Below are 20,942 nucleotides of genomic sequence, written 5' to 3'. Positions count from 1 at the left end.
CTTTTTAAAATATTAGCGCCTGCTGATGACTGTAGTGCCTGTTGTGTGCCACACTCTACTGAGGCCTGCACGGCCAATCAGGGAAGGCCACTTGAGCGCGTGCTGCGCATGTAGAGCCTTGAGGACTACTGGCAATGCCCTTTCAAAGTCTCTGTAGCTCCCAGGCAGCCTATGCTACATCTCCCCACTGCACAACGCTTCCCCTGTGGAAAGAGAGGACTAAAGGAGATGCACTGTTGGGGCCACCCTATTTCACCCACATACACCACCACGTCATTTCTGTTGCTTTGCAGCAGTTTTAAGATCTTCTTAGGAGCTTCTTGTGTCACTCATAGGTGTTGAATTACACTCTTAATTACAATGAAATTATGAAAACGTCACACATAGGCAATCAGAAACCTTGGCAGCTATGTGACCGTTGACCTTCAAACATATGAACATATATACCAACCCTTCTGATTCAGGCGGGACAATATCCATTTCAAGGCTAGTCTCCCGCCTTCGGATTCCTGCATGCAATACCCAATTCCATGACGAGCTACAGATAGCAGGGGCTGGTCTTGTATGACTCAGATTATGCACTGCCAGTAACCTGCTTCTACTAGCAGCTAGTGCGCATCTTTGTCATACTTTTGCTGCTTGCCATAGCAATTTCTCTGTGCTCCTGACGGATATGGAAAAAACATATGTGAATTTCTGATTTCCAATCCTACAGCAGCTGTTAGACCTGGCACCTTGGCGTGAGTTTCCCTTCCACTTTTTGCTGTTGTGCCTCAAATGTTTTGCTGGTGTCTGCTACTCAGGGCACTGCGCCACGGCCAACCCGTGCCGCAGTGCAAGTGCTCCCTACTGTAAAGTGTACCTGTGATTGATGTCCCTGATTGGTTCATTGGATTTACTGTTAGTCCCTAGTAAAGTGCACCAGGAGTGCCAGGGCTTGTGAATGCCAACACTGCTAGTGGGCCTGCAGCGCTGGTTGCGCCACCCACAGAAGCAGCCTTAAAATGTGTCTGGGGTCTGCCATTGCAGATCCTGCGTGCAGTCTGGTACTGTCACACTGGCTGGGCAAGTGCACACACTTGCCAGCCCCTAAACCTTCCCTTAACTTCATATTAGTCACCCCTATGGTAGGCCTGAGGGCAGGGTGCATTGTAAGTGTAAGGTAGGACATGCCCTGATGTGTGTGGCATGTTCTAATAGTGAATTACTGCCAAATTCGTTTTTCACTATTGTAAGGCTACCAGTTCCCTTCTAGGCCAGATGGGCTGCTGGAATTATTACACTCTATAATCCCAGCAGGCTCAGGGGACATGGTAGAAATTAATGTTTAGTATGCCTGAACTCAGAATAATAAAATACTTCTTTTAGTAAAGTTTATTTTAATATCCTGTGTTTGCAAATGCTACTTTTAGAAAGCTAGCATTTGCTTGCCTAACCATTTCAGCCCGCCTCTGCTTTTGTGTGTATCTGACTGTCTGAGTTGTGTGAGTGACAGGGCTGGGAGTTGACAGGTTGTGAATAGCAGGATGACACCTTAGTGGGTGGTGGGAGTTTCCCCTGAATGATGCATCAGGCTGTGCTCTGCCCCCACAATGCTGGCTCCGCCCTCCTGGGGAGCGACTGATGACTCAGCCTGCACCTGGCCCAGGAAGGACCGAAGCTTGTCAACAAAGTGCTCAGGCTGCCCCTGTCCTCACAATGCCGGCTCCGCCCCCCTGGGGAGCGGCTGATGTGCCTGCCCTCACACTGAATGCAGAAGCAGAAGTACCCACCACAAGTGCTCAGGAGCTGAGAGCAGTTATGCAGAGGCCCCCCTGGCCAGTGAGAACAAAAGAAACTGTGTATAAAAGTAGGAGCCCTGCTCCTTGTAAATCAGAATCCTGTTTTACCACAAAGAACCTCTGCCCGAATAGAAGGAGAAGAAGACGCTGGAAGGACTGGCCTGCTGCTTGCCTTGCTGAGGAAGGAGAGGAGAAGACTTTGCTAAAAGACTTTGCTGATTTGTGCTTGAAACTTTTCTCCAAGGGCTTGATTGAGCTTGCCCCCTGAACTGAACCCCAGGACCAGTGGGTTCTCCTGTGCTTTGGCTCGTCCCCTGCCTGAGGCCGAGTATTTCCTCCCGCCGGAGGTGAAGTCTGCCCCCTCTCGCCCCCTCCTAGGGCCGTGGTACTCGGGAGCCAGCCTGCCCTCTTGCCCTTGAGAGCCTCGCTCCACCCGGAGTCGCTCTCTGCCCCAGGGCTAAGGCCGGCCGCTCCTCTACCCCTGCCTGCTTCACGGAGCCCTTGAGGAGACTTCAGCCCCTCCCGCCGGAATCCCGGGGACTCGAGCAGCCTGGACCCCGTGCATCTGATTGCACCCGGCTGCCCTGCCTTGCTCTGCCCCCCCAGGAGAGGCCGCACGCACCCCCACTGTGAAGGGTGCCTTGCCTCCCGGAGATCTCCGCTGTCAGAAGAGACCCCTCTGCACTGACAATTCCTGAAAGAAAGCATTCCTGAAGGTGCCTTGGCCCCAGAGGCTCCTCTCACCCTTCCCTGCTCCTCACTGCAGCCGGGAGCCCCCACCCATCGCCTGCTTGCTGCTCTGCTCCGAGCTCAGCCCCCACCTCTGGAAAAGGCCCAGGGTTTTTCAAGCCCCTCTCTGGTGTCCATTCCAAGCCTACCGCGAGATGCGTGAGAGTTGGTAGGGGCCGAGTCAGTTTCACCCTTGAAGGCAGGAGAGGCGCTGCAAGGCGCTCCGAAGGCCGGGGAGGGTCCCAAAGCCCCAGAACAGAGAGAGGCTTTCTCTTTGAAAGGAAAGAACACTGAAAGAACTGTTTGGGAATAACACTAAACAAAGATTGCTTATTACTGAGAAAGAACTGTGGCAACTTAACCTAAAGAGTAACTGGAACCTGCATTTGAAATAACCAAGACTGTATTTACAAGCCTGCTTGAAATTTATATAAAGAGAATATATTTTTACAAATACAGTTTGGTGTCATTGTGTGGTGGGTTGGTTGTGACGGTGTAATATTGCAAATGTTTAACCTTACATGCCCCAGAGATTAGCCTAAGACTGCTTAAGCCACACTACCTAGAGGGTAAGCAGAGGTTGTCTTGAAGGTAACCCTCAGCCCTGACGAGGAAGAGAGAGGCCCTGATTGTCGCCAGTGTTGCACTGCGCCAACCAGAGACTCCCCCTTCCTACATTGGACGCAGCGGTGAGGATTCGCGAATTTACATTTGCAGTATTTTACCTTAGCTACTGACCATTGCATAGTGATTACAGTCCAGTATCTTAGCCACAGACTTTTTGATTTTTAATTTTGCTAAAGAAGAAGATCCCTAGTGTTGCAAACATGCCTGGCACAAACAGCATTTATGGAGGAGAGTCCATAGCCTCTGGTGCGCAGGAGCTGGAATGGGATGCATCAAAGCTGGATGACTACACAAAGAAGCAGTTGAGTTATTTTTGCAGGAAACTCAAGGTTCCACACGCAGGATGCAAGAACAAACCCGAGTTCTACAAGGCCATGAGAGCCTGGATTGAATCTAGGAAGGCACCTGAGGATCAGGGTGCACCAGTGGATCCTGTGAGTCTGGAAAAACCAGACAGCGTTCTTAGCTTTGGCAGAGGCCTGTCGCCAGAGGAGCTGGCAGACAGACAGGCAACCAGGGATCATGAGATAAAACTGGCAGAATTGAATTTAAAGGGCCAAATGGAGCTTGAAAGCAAAAGGATGGCTCTGGAAGAGCGAAAACTCCAGTTGGAGTATGATGTGAAGATGAGGGAGATGAGTCTAAAAGAGAAAACCTTGGATCATCCTCCCTCTGGTGGCAGCGCAATGCCGGTGCAGGTAGAGTCAAGAGTGCACATCCCCAAAGATGTAGTTAAAGAGTTCTTTAAGGGGGATGACATAGGACAATGGTTTAGGGCATATGAGGTAGCCATGTTTTCCCACCGGGTCCCTGAGAAGGATTGGGGAGCGGGGTTATGGGGAAGGTTCCTTAGCGAAGGGCGGGACACCCTGCTAGATTTGCCCACTGAAGACCAGAGATCCTATCCCCATATGAAAGAAGCTTTAATGACCAGGTACGGGCTTACCCCTGAAATGTATAGGCAGAAGTTTAGGGGGTGTAATAAGCGGCCTGGGAATACATATGTGGAGTTTGTGACTTTTTTTTGCAGAGCACTGGATGGTTGGGTGAAGGGTAACAAAGTGAATGATTTTCAGGGTCTCTTTGATTTAATTGCATGGGAGCACTTGTCTGAACAATGTTTTCCTGAGTTACGCCAGCACCTGATTGATAGCAAGTTGTCCAACCCGAGGAAGCTTGCTGAGGAGGCGGACCGCTGGCTCAGCACCAGGGTCCACAAGGGTCGGGTGGGAGACTCCGCCAAGGGTGGGCAGGGTCCCCAGCAGAAGAGTGGGGGGGACAAGGGAAAACAGAAAGGGTTCCAAAAAGGCCCCCAAAGTAATCCCCAAGGGGACCAGCAGAAAGGTTCTCAGCCTCCCCCACCCCCTAAGCAGAATGGGGCCCCGACAGGTAGACCTGTTCCAAAGGGGCCCTTCAATTGTTACAAATGTGGTGACCCGGGGCACATAGCCAGTGACCCCAAGTGTCGCCTGTTTGGAAAACCAGCACCCACTGGTGCTCCGCCCCGACAAGTGACCAGTGTTCACTTAGGAGAAGAAGTGATGGTCCCGGGGGGTGGAGATCCTGTTCAGATGACCCTAGTCTCACTAGGAGACAGTGAGATGGTCCCTACAAACTACCTGCCCTCTAACACTAAAAAATATGGGCAGGTGGTTACCATCAATGGTAAGAAAGCTGAGGCTCTTAGAGACACAGGGGCCAGTGTGACTGCAGTGAGGCATCACCTGGTGTCTCAAGAGCAGGTTGTACCCCATGCCTACTGTAGGGTTGTCAACGCTGACAATTCAGAGAGTCAGTGTCCGATGGCTCAAGTTCCCTTCGAGTGGGGGGGGGTCTCTGGTACTCTGCAGGTCTGTGTGAGGAAAGCCATGCCTGTTGACTGTTTGCTAGGGAACGACTTGGAGGACTCCCCTTGGGAAAAGGTGGAGAAAACGACTCACCTGAAGATGGTGGGTCTACCTGACTGGGCGTGCGTGACCACCCGGTCAATGGCAGCCAGTAGGGGTGATCAAGAGGTCCTGGGGCCTGACGGAGAGGCCCAGGAACCGGCCTTAGGGAGAAGGCGCAGGGTGCGCGGGAAACCGGCCCCTGAAGTTCCCGCGGTCCAGGAGGAAGCAGACCTTGAGGGGGATGCCCTGGAGCCTACTGGGGAACAGATTGCCGAACTGGGGGATCTGCCTGAGCTGACCCATTGGCAGCAAGAAGGAGGCCCCTCCAGGGAGGAATTCTGCGGGGAGCAGAGAGAATGCCCTTCTCTCGTGGGTATGCGGCAGCAGGCTGCAGACCAGGCCAATGGTGTTCAGGCCAAAACACATTATGTGTACTGGGAGAATGACCTCCTGTATTCAGAGCCTAAGGCTGCTGAACCTGGGTCAGCCCGTGTGCTGGTGGTACCCCAGAAGTTCAGAGCCTTCCTACTGGGACTGGCTCACGATGTGCCTTTAGCAGGACATTTGGGGATGGACAAGACCTATGACAGGCTTGTCACCCACTTCTACTGGCCCCGAATGCACAAGAGCTCAGATGCTCATTGTAGGACCTGTCCAACTTGCCAGGCAAGTGGGAAGAGCGGAGGGAAGAACAAGGCTCCCCTCCAACCCTTCCCTGTGGTCAGTACTCCATTCCAACGAGTGGGTATTGACATTGTTGGGCCTCTGGACCCCAAGACAGCCATGGGCAACAGGTTCATCCTGGTCTTGGTGGATCATGCCACCCGGTACCCTGAAGCCATCCCTCTGAGGACAGTGACGGCCCCCGTGGTGGGGCGTGCACTGATGGGAATTTTCTCCAGAGTGGGGTTCCCTCTAGAGGTGGTGAGCGACAGGGGGACCAACTTCATATCCAAGTATATGAAGTCCCTTTGGCAAGAGTGTGGTGTAACCTACAAGTTCACCACCCCTTACCATCCCCAAGGGAATGGGTTGGTTGAGAGATTCAACCGAACCCTGAAGGGCATGATCATGGGCCTGGAAGGTCCAATGAGGCGTAAGTGGGACGTCCTCTTACCATGCCTGCTCTTTGCATACCGCGAGGTGCCACAGAAGTCTCTAGGGTTCAGCCCCTTTGAGCTGCTGTATGGTCACCCCGTGAGAGGACCACTGAGTTTGGTAAAGGAAGGCTGGGAGCAATCTCCCAGGAAACCTCCCCAGAATGTATATAGCTACATGCTGGCCTTCAGAAACCAAACCAGGCGCTTCAGACAACTTGCTGAGGCAAATCTGGAAGCTAGCCAGGAGGAGATGAAGCGGTGGTACGACCAGAATGCCACTCTGGTAGAGCTTCAGCCTGGACAAGAGGTGTATGTCTTGGCCCCAGTGGAACCCTGTGCACTTCAGGATAAGTGGACAGGCCCATTTGAGGTTGTGGAGCGCAAGAGCTCAGTGACATACTTGGTGGACATGAAGACGCCCAGGAATCCTTTAAGGGTCTTACATGTCAACGGCCTCAAGCCCCACTTGAAAAGGTCCGAAGTGGGCATGCTGTTGGCCACTGATGATGGAGTGGAAGAGGAGTCTGAGCCTCTTCCTGACCTCTTAGTGGCCTGTGAGAAGGATGGGTCAGTGGATGGAGTTAACCTCTCACCCACCCTGACCCCTGAGCAACAGGAAGACTGCCGCCAATTGCTGGGGCAGTTTCCAGATCTGTTCTCCCTGGTTCCTAGTGTCACAGATTGGTGCGTCCATGATGTGGACACAGGAGACAGCTTACCTGTGAAGCATAAGGCTTACAGAGTGACTGACAGGGTCAGGGCCTGCATCAAGGAGGAGGTCTCCAAGATGCTTGCTCTTAGGGTGGTTGAGTCTTCCAGCAGTCCTTGGTCCAGCCCCGTGGTCTTGGTCCCAAAGGCTGCTGCGCCGGGAGCCACACCTGAACTCCGGTTCTGTGTGGACTACAGAGGACTCAATTCAGTCACCAAGACTGACGCGCACCCTATCCCCAGAGCTGATGAGCTCATTGATCGGCTAGGGGCTGCCCGGTTCCTCAGCACGTTTGATTTAACGTCTGGGTACTGGCAGATCGCCTTGACCGATGGGGCAAAGGAGAGGTCCGCATTCTCCACACCAGATGGGCATTTCCAGTTCCGGGTTATGCCATTTGGGATGAAGAATGCCCCTGCCACCTTTCAGAGGTTGGTCAACCAGGTGTTGGTTGGACTGGATGAGTTCAGTGCCGCCTACCTGGATGACATCGCAGTGTTCAGTGGTACCTGGCCCGAACACCTGCGGCACCTCTGGGAAGTGTTGATGGCGCTGCGCAAGGCAGGCCTCACAATCAAGGCAAGCAAGTGCCAGATTGGGCAGGGTTCAGTGGTGTACTTGGGACACCAAGTGGGGAGTGGCAAGGTGGCACCCTTGCAACCCAAAATTGCAACCATCCTGGCTTGGGAACCCCCCAAGACCCAGACTGCAGTGAGAGCCTTCCTGGGGCTCACTGGGTATTACAGGAGGTTTGTCAAGGGCTATGGCACTATTGTGACCCCCTTGACAGAGCTGACTTCTAAGAAGCAGCCCAGGAATGTGATTTGGACTGACACCTGTCAGAAGGCTTTTGACACCCTGAAGACTGCCATGTGCACGGCGCCCGTGCTCCTGGCTCCTGATTTCTCCAAGGAATTCATAGTGCAAACAGACGCTTCAGAGCATGGTGTAGGGGCTGTTCTCTCACAGATGACTGAGGAGGGCTGGGACCAACCCGTAGCCTTCATCAGTAGGAGGTTACTTCCACGGGAAAGTAGGTGGAGTGCAATAGAGCGAGAAGCATTTGCTGTGGTCTGGGCGCTGAAGAAGCTAAGACCCTACTTGTTTGGGTCTCACTTCCGGGTTCAGACAGACCACAGGCCCCTCAGATGGTTGATGCAAATGAGGGGTGAGAACCCAAAACTGTTGAGGTGGTCCATCTCCCTACAGGGTATGGACTTCACGGTGGAACACCGCCCTGGCACAGATCACGCCAACGCTGATGGTCTGTCCAGATTTTTCCGCCTTAGTGATGTGGAACTCCCTGGGGAAGGGTAGTTCCCCCCACATTTCAGCTGGAGGGGACACGTGTTAGACCTGGCACCTTGGCGTGAGTTTCCCTTCCACTTTTTGCTGTTGTGCCTCAAATGTTTTGCTGGTGTCTGCTACTCAGGGCACTGCGCCACGGCCAACCCGTGCCGCAGTGCAAGTGCTCCCTACTGTAAAGTGTACCTGTGATTGATGTCCCTGATTGGTTCATTGGATTTACTGTTAGTCCCTAGTAAAGTGCACCAGGAGTGCCAGGGCTTGTGAATGCCAACACTGCTAGTGGGCCTGCAGCGCTGGTTGCGCCACCCACAGAAGCAGCCTTAAAATGTGTCTAGGGTCTGCCATTGCAGATCCTGCGTGCAGTCTGGTACTGTCACACTGGCTGGGCAAGTGCACACACTTGCCAGCCCCTAAACCTTCCCTTAACTTCATATTAGTCACCCCTATGGTAGGCCTGAGGGCAGGGTGCATTGTAAGTGTAAGGTAGGACATGCCCTGATGTGTGTGGCATGTTCTAATAGTGAATTACTGCCAAATTCGTTTTTCACTATTGTAAGGCTACCAGTTCCCTTCTAGGCCAGATGGGCTGCTGGAATTATTACACTCTATAATCCCAGCAGGCTCAGGGGACATGGTAGAAATTAATGTTTAGTATGCCTGAACTCAGAATAATAAAATACTTCTTTTAGTAAAGTTTATTTTAATATCCTGTGTTTGCAAATGCTACTTTTAGAAAGCTAGCATTTGCTTGCCTAACCATTTCAGCCCGCCTCTGCTTTTGTGTGTATCTGACTGTCTGAGTTGTGTGAGTGACAGGGCTGGGAGTTGACAGGTTGTGAATAGCAGGATGACACCTTAGTGGGTGGTGGGAGTTTCCCCTGAATGATGCATCAGGCTGTGCTCTGCCCCCACAATGCTGGCTCCGCCCTCCTGGGGAGCGACTGATGACTCAGCCTGCACCTGGCCCAGGAAGGACCGAAGCTTGTCAACAAAGTGCTCAGGCTGCCCCTGTCCTCACAATGCCGGCTCCGCCCCCCTGGGGAGCGGCTGATGTGCCTGCCCTCACACTGAATGCAGAAGCAGAAGTACCCACCACAAGTGCTCAGGAGCTGAGAGCAGTTATGCAGAGGCCCCCCTGGCCAGTGAGAACAAAAGAAACTGTGTATAAAAGTAGGAGCCCTGCTCCTTGTAAATCAGAATCCTGTTTTACCACAAAGAACCTCTGCCCGAATAGAAGGAGAAGAAGACGCTGGAAGGACTGGCCTGCTGCTTGCCTTGCTGAGGAAGGAGAGGAGAAGACTTTGCTAAAAGACTTTGCTGATTTGTGCTTGAAACTTTTCTCCAAGGGCTTGATTGAGCTTGCCCCCTGAACTGAACCCCAGGACCAGTGGGTTCTCCTGTGCTTTGGCTCGTCCCCTGCCTGAGGCCGAGTATTTCCTCCCGCCGGAGGTGAAGTCTGCCCCCTCTCGCCCCCTCCTAGGGCCGTGGTACTCGGGAGCCAGCCTGCCCTCTTGCCCTTGAGAGCCTCGCTCCACCCGGAGTCGCTCTCTGCCCCAGGGCTAAGGCCGGCCGCTCCTCTACCCCTGCCTGCTTCACGGAGCCCTTGAGGAGACTTCAGCCCCTCCCGCCGGAATCCCGGGGACTCGAGCAGCCTGGACCCCGTGCATCTGATTGCACCCGGCTGCCCTGCCTTGCTCTGCCCCCCCAGGAGAGGCCGCACGCACCCCCACTGTGAAGGGTGCCTTGCCTCCCGGAGATCTCCGCTGTCAGAAGGGACCCCTCTGCACTGACAATTCCTGAAAGAAAGCATTCCTGAAGGTGCCTTGGCCCCAGAGGCTCCTCTCACCCTTCCCTGCTCCTCACTGCAGCCGGGAGCCCCCACCCATCGCCTGCTTGCTGCTCTGCTCCGAGCTCAGCCCCCACCTCTGGAAAAGGCCCAGGGTTTTTCAAGCCCCTCTCTGGTGTCCATTCCAAGCCTACCGCGAGATGCGTGAGAGTTGGTAGGGGCCGAGTCAGTTTCACCCTTGAAGGCAGGAGAGGCGCTGCAAGGCGCTCCGAAGGCCGGGGAGGGTCCCAAAGCCCCAGAACAGAGAGAGGCTTTCTCTTTGAAAGGAAAGAACACTGAAAGAACTGTTTGGGAATAACACTAAACAAAGATTGCTTATTACTGAGAAAGAACTGTGGCAACTTAACCTAAAGAGTAACTGGAACCTGCATTTGAAATAACCAAGACTGTATTTACAAGCCTGCTTGAAATTTATATAAAGAGAATATATTTTTACAAATACAGTTTGGTGTCATTGTGTGGTGGGTTGGTTGTGACGGTGTAATATTGCAAATGTTTAACCTTACATGCCCCAGAGATTAGCCTAAGACTGCTTAAGCCACACTACCTAGAGGGTAAGCAGAGGTTGTCTTGAAGGTAACCCTCAGCCCTGACGAGGAAGAGAGAGGCCCTGATTGTCGCCAGTGTTGCACTGCGCCAACCAGAGACTCCCCCTTCCAACAGCAGCACACTTGCAAGTCCCATATATGCGGATAGACCTGATGCAGGCTATAACAGAAGTCAATGGGAGAAATACATTCTCCCGATTCTTTTTTTAAATGGCCCACTTTCTTCTTCGAAAATGTTGGAATGTATGTATTAATCATAGGTGTTTTTTAGGTCTCGCCTGGCGAACGCAGCGCAAAAGCGCTGTCGCCAGCGAAATCTATTCTTGCTGACTTGCCTCGGAAGTGGGACAGGAGATGGGCACGCGCTGGGCGATTGGCGATTGGAGCCTGTGAACGCATACGTACAGAGACGCGGTGTGCACATCTCCTGTCCCCCTTCTGTCCTCGCGAGCCTCCTCCTGCAATTAAAGTTTATTTTTCTTAATGCACTTGTGCGCTCAACTTGGGATGTCCTCAACCTAAATTATTTCCAGGAAGCTTGAAAACGAACTTCCGCAATGGACCCCCCCTTAAGTTGTTGCAAACCCCGTGGGAGAGACCAGGCGCACGCCCTGGCAAACCCTCTTTATCGATGAATTACTCTGCCACATAACAGCGTGCCTCCTGGCAACCCCTCTTTATCGATGAATTACTCAGCCACATAATGCTCACCTGCCCAGAGACAGCTCCAGGACACCGGTCCCCTCTTTCTGAAACTACGTGCAGACACGCAATGTGCACGTGTACGGCGTCTCTTTTACTGAGGAGATGTGCAAGCATACAGACTCGCGATGTGCACATCTGCTATCTCCCTTCCGTCCTCGCAATCCTCACACAGTTTCACTTTTTAATGCTCAGGCGCGTTCAACTTGTGTTAAAATAAATAAAAGTGACACCTCGAGTTTAGCGGTTGAGGAGGGGCGTAAAATCTATACAATACTCATTTGTATAAACATAATGATAGTTAAAAAAGACATACTTCAAAGTGTCGTATGGTGTTTTTAAACTACCGTTCGCAGATGCGCCGTAATGCGGTGTTTCCACGCACTATTAAAAGGCTTTAAAAGCGGATGCAGAGGGCAGCGATTGGACGCTGGCTGACAACATGCGCTCCACCTTTCATCATGCTCGCTTGCGGATCCTTGGGCTGCGCAGACGTAGCCAGTGCATGAGGGTGAAGAGTCTCCTATTGCACGGGGGGCACTCACACGCCTCAGGTAATAGCTACTAAACTTTTGCGTGGGAGCAGGCATGGCGCAACTTGTCGCAAAAGACACTATGAATTAGGATAACTTATTGAAGCCCGTGAGAGCACAGCATCAGTATGCAGACCCTGGTAGGGTACATGTCTTATGTTACACATTGTGGAAAGGATGCGCACTGGGGTGTTTGAACTCCTCATCCTTCTGTCCGGGGTGGGGAGCGTGTGAAATATAAGGGCTACAGGTATGGGTCGTGCTCCCGTGGACTGGGGTCTGGGGCACGCCAGACCCCTCGCCCTGTTCGGTTCCACCAAATACTTCCGCAAGAGCTTATGTAAAGTTGTTTACAATTGAAGACCACGCGCCTTCATGCGGATGTGATTGTACACTAAAAGGAAGCGCACTTTAAACGTACAGTGCGCTGCGCCGGGGAGACGGTTTTAAGCAAGAGCTGAGCTCCTAAAACTGTAGCAGTAAATCTCGGCGCCACTGCACCTTCCTCCGTGATCTGCGTTACACAGACTAAAACTGGGGGTTTGTGAGTAATAAAAAGAAGGGTGAAACGTAGGGAAGCAGGGAGCATTAGAGACCCTGCCTGGGGGTTATTGGGCTCCGAGCAGATCTGGGTGCGGGGACCGCAGCTGACCATGGAGGGGTCGAACACCGCCGCCGAGCCCTTCTGGAAGAAGCCTGCCACACTCTGCAGGCACCTTGGGGACGGAGGTTGTGCCTCTGTGATCGAACACACCTGCCGAGGGGCATGTGTGGAGAGTAAAGGATGCCACCGCTCTTACTTCAGGCACCCCTGGCCCCCTGTGCCAGGTGAATACAGGCAGGTGCAAGTGCCCTTCCTTTAAAGAGTCCGTACTCTTGAAATAATTTGTAGGGTTGTTTAACCTGCACAAGAATCTTCAGGAGCACCCTGATAAAACACTCTCCGGGTCGCTTTTCATGTAGCGCCTCTCAGTTTTGCGTCGAGAACAAGCGCTAGGATGGAGAGGGCCACAGAGTGCGGCAAAAGTTAGGAAAACAGTATTTTCAAAATGATAAAAACATAAGAGTGAAAAGGGAAAACTAACAACCATGGGCCGGAAATGTTAGGGGGGTAGCGGTTGAAGGTCTCGCCGCCTCCTGCTTGCTTCCAGTGGTGGGCCTAGTCGGTAGCCCAAATGCGAGGCCCCTGGGCGCCCCTTGACAGTGGAGACAAGCTTCTGCGCCGGTTCAGAAGGGACAGGGCACCCAGGTGGGGGCTGCAGCACGCACCCCCTCTCTAGTCTCTGGAGTGCCTCCTTATCCTGCCGTCGGGCCTCAGGTACCTCAGCATGCGAGGAAGAGGGCTACGGGGGTCTGCGGTTGGCCAGGGCGTGAGAAGTTCCACTTCTGAGGGAGTTGGAGTAATACAAACGTGATGAGCACCGTTCATACACCGCACCACAAGTTAGCCAAAATTGCAGATCATGATTGTAGTGACTGTCAACAGAAACCCTCACGTCCTGGAGTCAGCGCCACAATTAATATCCTTGGGCCCAGACTTTGAAAACTCATTCAACTCCTCACGCAATGGGTTTTAAATCCTAAAGATGATCCGGTCATGGAGTGTATTAGCATCGTGCCTGGCGAGAAAGGAAGAAATGCAACAGAAGCAAAGATCTGGAACCTGCAAGACCTTGGGTGACGTGTGTGCCGCTTTCGACGGACATTCATTACAGTAACACACAGTCTGTCGCCACCACTGTTGAGAATTGTGATACTCTGGGGTATCATTTACTATGTTAAATAAAATTGGTCAAAAGAAGAGGTAACAAGCATTTTCAATGCAATAGATCTCACATTTATTAAAGTTTGAGCTATTGGCATTGCTAAATAATGCAACACCATTAGCTCAAACTTTAATAATGCGAGACCTATTGCATTGCAAATGCTTGTTTATTGAGGGCGAAGGGGCTCCATGCAGGCCATATTTCCTACATAGGTGTAGTAATCTTTGTAGTTTTTCAGTGTAACTAGTTTCTTGTTTCTATGATGCCACTGTCATGGTGATGGAATGCACATCTTTGAATACTGGGGTGACAGTTCATTGTTTTTTGTTTTTTTTTGTCCTCATTTGCCTGACCCTCGTTCCAAAGAAAACGCCAACCACCTTACGTGTCCTTAGGCAGAGGGTAAGATGATAATCCTCTCCCATACCAGACACGAATGCCAGGCTGGCGAGAGACGCTTTCAGGAATATCTGAGGGGGGGGGGGAATATTAGGAGGCATGCCAATCCCCTCAATACTCCATCGAGGCGTGTTTGAGCCTGTTAGACCAAGTACAATATCGGGCCACCAATAGGACCATGGAGTGTATAGGCATAATCATCGGACCCGGGAAAAAAAAAAACGGAAATCCTGGCGAAAAATCTAGCTCCACTGAACCAGCAAATTCCAAAAGGTAAGGTTACGTTTGCTGCAGGATCTGGCCAAATCCACCTTTGATGTGTCGTATAGGGACATTAGCCAGCCTGCGTGCGATGGTGCCTTAGAGTCGACCCAAAATTTACAAATCAGCCGTCTCGCGAGGAGAATTGCATAGAACAGAAAGGGCATGCCCGGTGACGTTTTCGTCCAACTCAAAAATTATTAGTGGCAGCGTAAAAGATAATGATGGTTTAACCCCTTCGACGCTCATGACGAGCTGGGCTCGTCATGGCGTGGCCTCCTCGCACGCTCATGACGAGCCCAGCTCGTCACGTAACATGCGAATCCGCAAAACCCAGCGTACGGGCGGAATTCCGCCCGCACGCATGCGGTTAAGAATCGAGTCCAAAGTGGCCTTTACTTCGTCCCAAAATGAGTTAATGAGGGGACATTCCATAAACATATGGACGTCAGAGGCTGCGAGGAGGTTACATTTATTACAGCATTTTCCTGGCTGAAATTTGGATAGCCCTTGAGGGGAAAGGTAGGCTCGATGTACTGTAAACAGGTGATTTCGCCTCAACCAGGCTGGCTTAACAGCTTTATACTGGAGAGTGAAAGATCTTATCCATAAGTCCCCACACTGAAGGCCCATATCACCTCCCCACTGCTCATCGGGGAGAGTGAACTCCCCGTCCACCTCCTCCAAAATGGTCCAATACCAGAAGGCTACTTCTTTACCCCCCACTTGTCTCTCTACCAGCAGTTGTTCCAGAATACTGCTCCTCCCCAATTGGACCTTTTTCCTGATCTACTCCCGGGACCAGCTGACGAGCTGTATATATTTAAATCTAGATAGAGCTGGGCCAACCCTCTCATATAGCTCCTCCCATTCTACTAATAACCCTCCTGCTAGCAACTCGCCCCATCTTAGAATCCCTGCCTCCTTTACGGGAACTGCAAGATTGTCCTTAAGACAGAGGGGGAGCCCCGGGGTGTCCCAGATTGGGGCAAAATTTGAAAAGTAGGCCAGCCCTATTCTTGCTTTAATCAGCACCCAAGCTTTTGCCAATGATTGTAAGATCTTTAACCTCACCTTTTTAAAAAAAACTCTGATCCCCAAATTTAAATAGGAATCCGTCAATTGGCAGATCCGCCCCATTTAGCACGGCCTTAAACATTCTCCCATTAGATGAGCTTGATGGAGTTTTCAGCAACATCCTAGAATGTGACAGCTGAAACGCCCATGCGTAGTATTGTAAGTCTGGCAATACAAGCCCTCCCTTTTCCCTCCTCCTTCTCAATTTCTTCCAGGCCAACCTGGTTGCCTTATAATTCCAGACAAAAGAATTGATTTCCTGCTGACATTTTTGAAGTTGTTTAGAGTGAAAGGCTAGTGGGATGGTGTTAAAGATGAACGTAAATTTGGGGAGAATGGACATTTTTACTAAATTTATTCTCCCGAGTATGGTCAATGGGAGAAAAGTCCAAGATTTTAATAGCGCCCGACATTTTCGGAAGACCTGGTCCAGATTGATCTGTGCTGTGTTACCAATTTCCTAGGTGATCTTTATTCCCAAATAGCGCATGGATGGGGTTACTGCAAGCTGTGTGTTACCGATGTTCCAAATCATTATCTCGGTTTTCCCTACATTAATTTCGTACCCCGAGATCCGCCCGAATTCCTCCGCCCTTTTAACAACTATGGGAAAAGCTTGAACAGGATCAGATGTATAAATAAGAATATCATCTGCATAGAGTCCTGCCCGCTTAACCCATCCTCCAAACTCGAAAGAGGGGATGTTGTGCTCCTCTCTCAAGATTTGCACAAAGGGTTCAATATACAAATTGAATAGAAGGGGGGAAAGCGGGCAGCCCTGCCTAGTACCCCTCATGATTTTAAAGGGCTCTGTAAGGACACCATTGACCAACAGTCTAGCCCTGGGGTCCCTATACCGGAGATCAATAACTCGACAAAAGTTGACCCCAAACTGGAACCTTCTCATTACCGCGGCCAGATAGGGCCAACTGACCCTATCAAATGCTTTAGTAGCATCCAAAGTGAAAGTGGCCAAGTGAAGAGAGAAGGTAGAGACGATGTCTATAGCACCAACCAGGTTGTGGGTGAGATCTGCCAACTGACGCCCCCTTATAAATCCCTTCTGGTCTTTGTGGATTATTGAGCCGATCTCGCTCCCCAGCCGTGCCGGCAAAATAGCTGCAAAGATCTTATAATCATTATTTAGGAGCGAAATCGGCCGATAGGACCCGCAATCAGTCGGGTCCTTACCAGGTTTGGGGATCAGAACAATAGTTGCCTCACTCCACGACTCTGGTGGCGCCACGCCATTTAGAAAGATACAGTTAAAAAGGGCAGTCAATGATGGAACTATTGGCGGGACCTAATACACGATACAACTCCCCTGGTAGTCCGTCCGGGGCGGCCGCCTTCCCTCGCTTCAGTTGTCCAATGGCATTACTGACTTCGACTTCTGATATTTCTTTATCCAGAAGGTCACTCTGTTCTCTTGAGAGGGTAGGCAGATGGACCTTGTCTAACCAAGAGTCCCTAGCCATAGGGTCGTCCATGATCTCCTCCTTGTAGATGGTCTGGAAGAACTCCTAGAAAGCACTCCCAATTTCTGAGTTGGGAGTCCTAGCTGTAACTTCCCCTTCCAGTTTTATTTCCCTGATGTATTTTTAGCTTGATCTGATTTTATTTTCCAGGCCAAAACCTTGCCTGCAGCCTCTCCGTACTCGAAGTGTCAGAGCTTGCTCGCCTCCCACCTCTTATCAACCCTTTCCTGTAGTAAGCTTTCGAGGTTTTTTTCCAACTCGACCCGCTTCTCTTGGTCTTCTGCAGATCCTATGGTGGGGCCGCAATTCAGGTCTATGAGAGACAATTCCTGCTCTAAATTTTTAATTGCTTCTCTATATACCTTCCCTCTGTGTGAGGATCTGTTGGTTATACACCCTCTTAAATAGGCTTTAAATGCTTCCCACACAGTCACTATCGTAGCCGAGTTTGAATTAATTTCCAAAAATGAAATAGACTCAGCTACAAAAAAGCTTCTCTCTTCTTCAAGCAGGATCGTCCGGTCAAAAGACCAGGAAATATGTCCGATCTGCTGAGAGTGTTTTAGAGTAAAAAGGATAGCTGAATGGTCAGACAAGTGCGAGGGGAGGTATACCAACTCCTTCAGTGCCTCTTTAAGATTGAAACTAAAAAGAACGTAGTCGATTCTTGACTTGTGTTTATATTTGAAGTTCTGGAAGGAGACCCCCAATGTCTTACTCGCCCTCTCCCTCCATAGATCTGCTAAACCCAAGGTAGTCATTATTGATATAAGGATTTGCCTAGATTTGGAAGGTGTCAATGCTCTGGAGCTAGGCGACTTGTCAAGCTTGGGATTTAGAACTATATTAAAGTCTCCAACCCATATTACCGGGTCTTGAGAGGTAATCAAATAGTTCTGGATCTTATTTTAGTAGGGTGGGTCGTCTTGATTCGCGCCATAGTAGCCCACTAGAATGTACGGCCGGCCATCTAACACTATTTTAGTCAAAAGCCATCTTCCACTGAGTTTTTCCTTATACTCCATGATCTGTACCTTAGCCTGCTTTTTAAAGATGATGAGAATCCCTCGTATATTGGCATTGTGGTCCGTACATAAGAATTTATCCACCCACTTCTGCTTTTTCAGCATGTTGTTTACCTCATGTTTGAGTAGGTGCGTCTCCTGGACGACAATGACCTGCGCGGGGGAGTTCCTCAGATATTGTCAAATTCTGTGTCTCCTGCCCCTCACACGCAGGCCATTGACATTCCAGGATAAGAACTGCAACAAGGTCATGTCCCTTTCCTACCCCCTCCCACCCACTCACCTGTAAAGCGACATCTCTAAATTGGCATCTTTTGATCTGACGGCAACCGCTCGGCTGGCGTTAAAAAAGTTACTGCCCAAAACAAATTTAACGAGAACAGACTTACGAGGGCATTTTAACTCTTTCCCCCCCTCCGTACCCCCCTCCCTCCTCCCCTGGAAAACCATCCCTCACTTACAATGGCCAGATGAATAGCCAGGTTTGCGTCGTCAGACAGACCCTCCCCTCCTACCCAGCCTACCCTGTTCAAATACCGGCTAAACAAAGCATTTGAGACTGAGTGGCTCCTAAAAAGACGCAAGTATGGCACGAAGGGTAGTCCACTCTCCCCCAATTGTGCAAAGATTTAGTTTCTTAATGTATTTATATACCACCCCCTTTTATGTATTTCCCTTCTTTTTTTTTTTTTTTTGTGATTCTCTAATTTTGATCTTTACCTCAGTATAACCTTCTGTTTACCTAGTTACACCTATTTTTAAACAATTTCCCTTTTTTTTTTCCTCAACCCATGGTTTTTTTTCTTTTCTTTTCCCCTCTTCACTAGGGTTAGGTTATGTGTGCAACCATTTCCGGTGGACACTAAACACTAAACACCCCCGAGGGAGGGGAATAACTATAAATTCGGAGTGTAGGGAGATCTAAGATGCCTTGGTTCCCCTCAATATCTCAATATCAGACTGGAGGCAAAACACCTTAGCATCCCCCCGTGAGTGCTCACTGATGGATACTATTAGGTCATCGGCTTCCAGAGGGGAACGGATGTTATGCATTTTGTTGTTGTACATCACTCTCAAGAAGGCGGGGAACCTCATCTGCACTGTTGCCCCCACAGCTCTAAACTTCTCAATTTTTTGGCCGAGCTCCCACTGTCTATCTAAGGTGGTTTTTGACAGATCGGAACGGACTTCAAAAGAAAAATCTGGGGCCTTTAGTGACTTCGCCTTCAGTGCGAGGTTCAGGATTTTTTCATTTAAGGTGTATGTAAGGTAATTCACTAGAATCTTTCTCGGTTTCATTCTCTCGGGGTTGAGGCGGAAGGGGTCTCTGTGTATCCTCTGGATATCTCTCTCCAAAACTTCCGTTGTTTCATCCAGATTGAGGGCATTCTTTAATAGTGCCACCACAAATACCTTTATATCTCCACCCTCCTTCCCCTCTTGGATCTTCAGAAGTTGGAGATTGTTCCTTCTGGAATAATTTTCCAGGGACTCAAACCTTTCCTTCATCGCATCCCCTTCGCTCCATAGGCATTGGATCTCTGTCTCTGCTGACTCCAGACTCGCTTTTAGCTCCCCCACGGAACCCTCCAAGCTCTCTGTTCTTTCGAAAAGGCCATCTACCTTCTTTTCAAGGGTCTCACAAGCCGCCCTGTTCTCATTCTGGTTAGTCTATGATTCCGCAAAGCCACTCCTTATCTCCTCCCTCATGGCAGTCAGAAGCGCCTCCAATGGACCATCATCCCTCTTCTGTCCAACCGTTGGATCTCCACTGGCACCATTAGCTCCCCCAGCAACCTCCTCAGAATGGTTAGACTCCCCGAGATCTACTACCGGCTTTGACTTGGAGGCCTCTATTGTGACCACTGAGCCAATAGACTCAGTGACCGGGGCAATATTAGACTTGCTCATGTTTCCTTCAGGGGGCGACTAGCCGCCTCTGTGCTTTGTAGGATATCCAACACTAGGGGCAGTGCTTTAAAATAAGAACGCAGCGAGGGTGTAATTCGGGTCGCACTACTTCATAACCCCTTAGTTTTACCTTTAACCTCTGACTGGGAGCTAGTATTGGCTTTAGGGTGCGTAAATTCCCCTCGTTTTAGTTCCCTGATTCACCTCTGCTCTGTCACTGATGCTGTCGACTTCAAGTTCTGCCTCTGCCTCAGCCTCAGCCTCACCTTCCCCCTCTACTCCCACTACGCTTCCTCTCTCTGGGCTACAGTCTGCGATACCGTTTGGGACTACCTTGCGACCATCCCCTTGCTGCTCCGCGGAGGTGCTGTTCCTAGTGCCCTTCCCCTGCCTTCTGCCCTTACCCCCCGCTTTACAAGTGTGCCACTGGTGGGTAATTTGGGCTTCAAAGTCCCTGCACCCTTCGTGCCTCCAACCCGTGCCCCCTCCTTACTGTTCGGTGTTTTGTTACCCGATGCTGTGGGGGGTCTGCGGGCGGCCTCCTTCCCTTTCGCCGCACCTCCCTCGATGCTTCCCTCAGGCTCCTTGGGCTACGTGGGACGAAAATTAGAGAAAATTGGGTGAATCTTCACCCGCCCTTCTCCCCTCTCACCTCGTACACTCCCGCTAAGGAGCCCGCGAGCCGCCGCCCTGTGGCCGCGCCTCAGCTCCACGGCTGCCTGCTTCCACCGCGGGAGAGAGGCGGGGGGAGGTTTCAGGCTTTATCCTGCACACATTGACGCCGACGCTGAGCACACGAAGCCGCTTTCAGACGCAACCGGAGCTCCGGGAATCAAGACTTCATTTTTCCCTTTCTGCCAAAAACAACCGCTACTGCAGTACGGCCACAGGTGCCGATAACTACAAAATTACAGCGGGGCTAGGAGAGGTCTGTCACAGACGCGCGCGCTGCCCTAACCAGCGGCCGCCATGTTTTCCCCCGGGGGGACAGTTTATTGTTATCACTGGAAGCTGTGGAGACGAGCAGACATTACACTTAGTGTTTCCACACTTACCTGCCTGAGTGTGATCACTACAGCACTATTTTGTTTTTATATTATAGATATGCAGTTCTGCTAGGTGGCACGCCTCAGACTTTAGAATAACGCATTTCTGGCCGACCATCGGCTAGTATGTGACATTGTCACGCACTCAGCTGAGCTCATAAGCTGATTGTTCCATGCATTGTGGTTGTGCTCGGACAATTATTTCAC

General features: G+C 50.8%; 2 protein-coding genes across 3 annotated transcripts in view; one reads left to right on the top strand and one right to left on the bottom strand.

Moving 5' to 3' along the window:
• The window catches only part of LOC144805256 (acyl-coenzyme A amino acid N-acyltransferase 1-like), a 205,645-nt gene extending 185,176 nt beyond the window's left edge, over window positions 1–20,469 (bottom strand). The window contains exon 1 of the mRNA XM_078671952.1: window positions 20,342–20,469. The gene's annotated coding sequence lies outside the window, so the exon portion shown is untranslated. The remainder of the gene's footprint in view (window positions 1–20,341) is intronic.
• Window positions 1–20,942, top strand: part of LOC144805272 (membrane-spanning 4-domains subfamily A member 4A-like) — a 161,519-nt gene that overhangs the window by 6,383 nt on the left and 134,194 nt on the right. The window lies entirely within an intron of this gene.

This window comes from Lissotriton helveticus, chromosome 1_2 (assembly GCF_964261635.1).
Source record: "Lissotriton helveticus chromosome 1_2, aLisHel1.1, whole genome shotgun sequence".
Lineage (NCBI taxonomy): Eukaryota > Metazoa > Chordata > Amphibia > Caudata > Salamandridae > Lissotriton > Lissotriton helveticus.
Note: the sequence above shows the minus strand (reverse complement) of the source record. Positions and strands in the feature narration are given on the sequence as shown.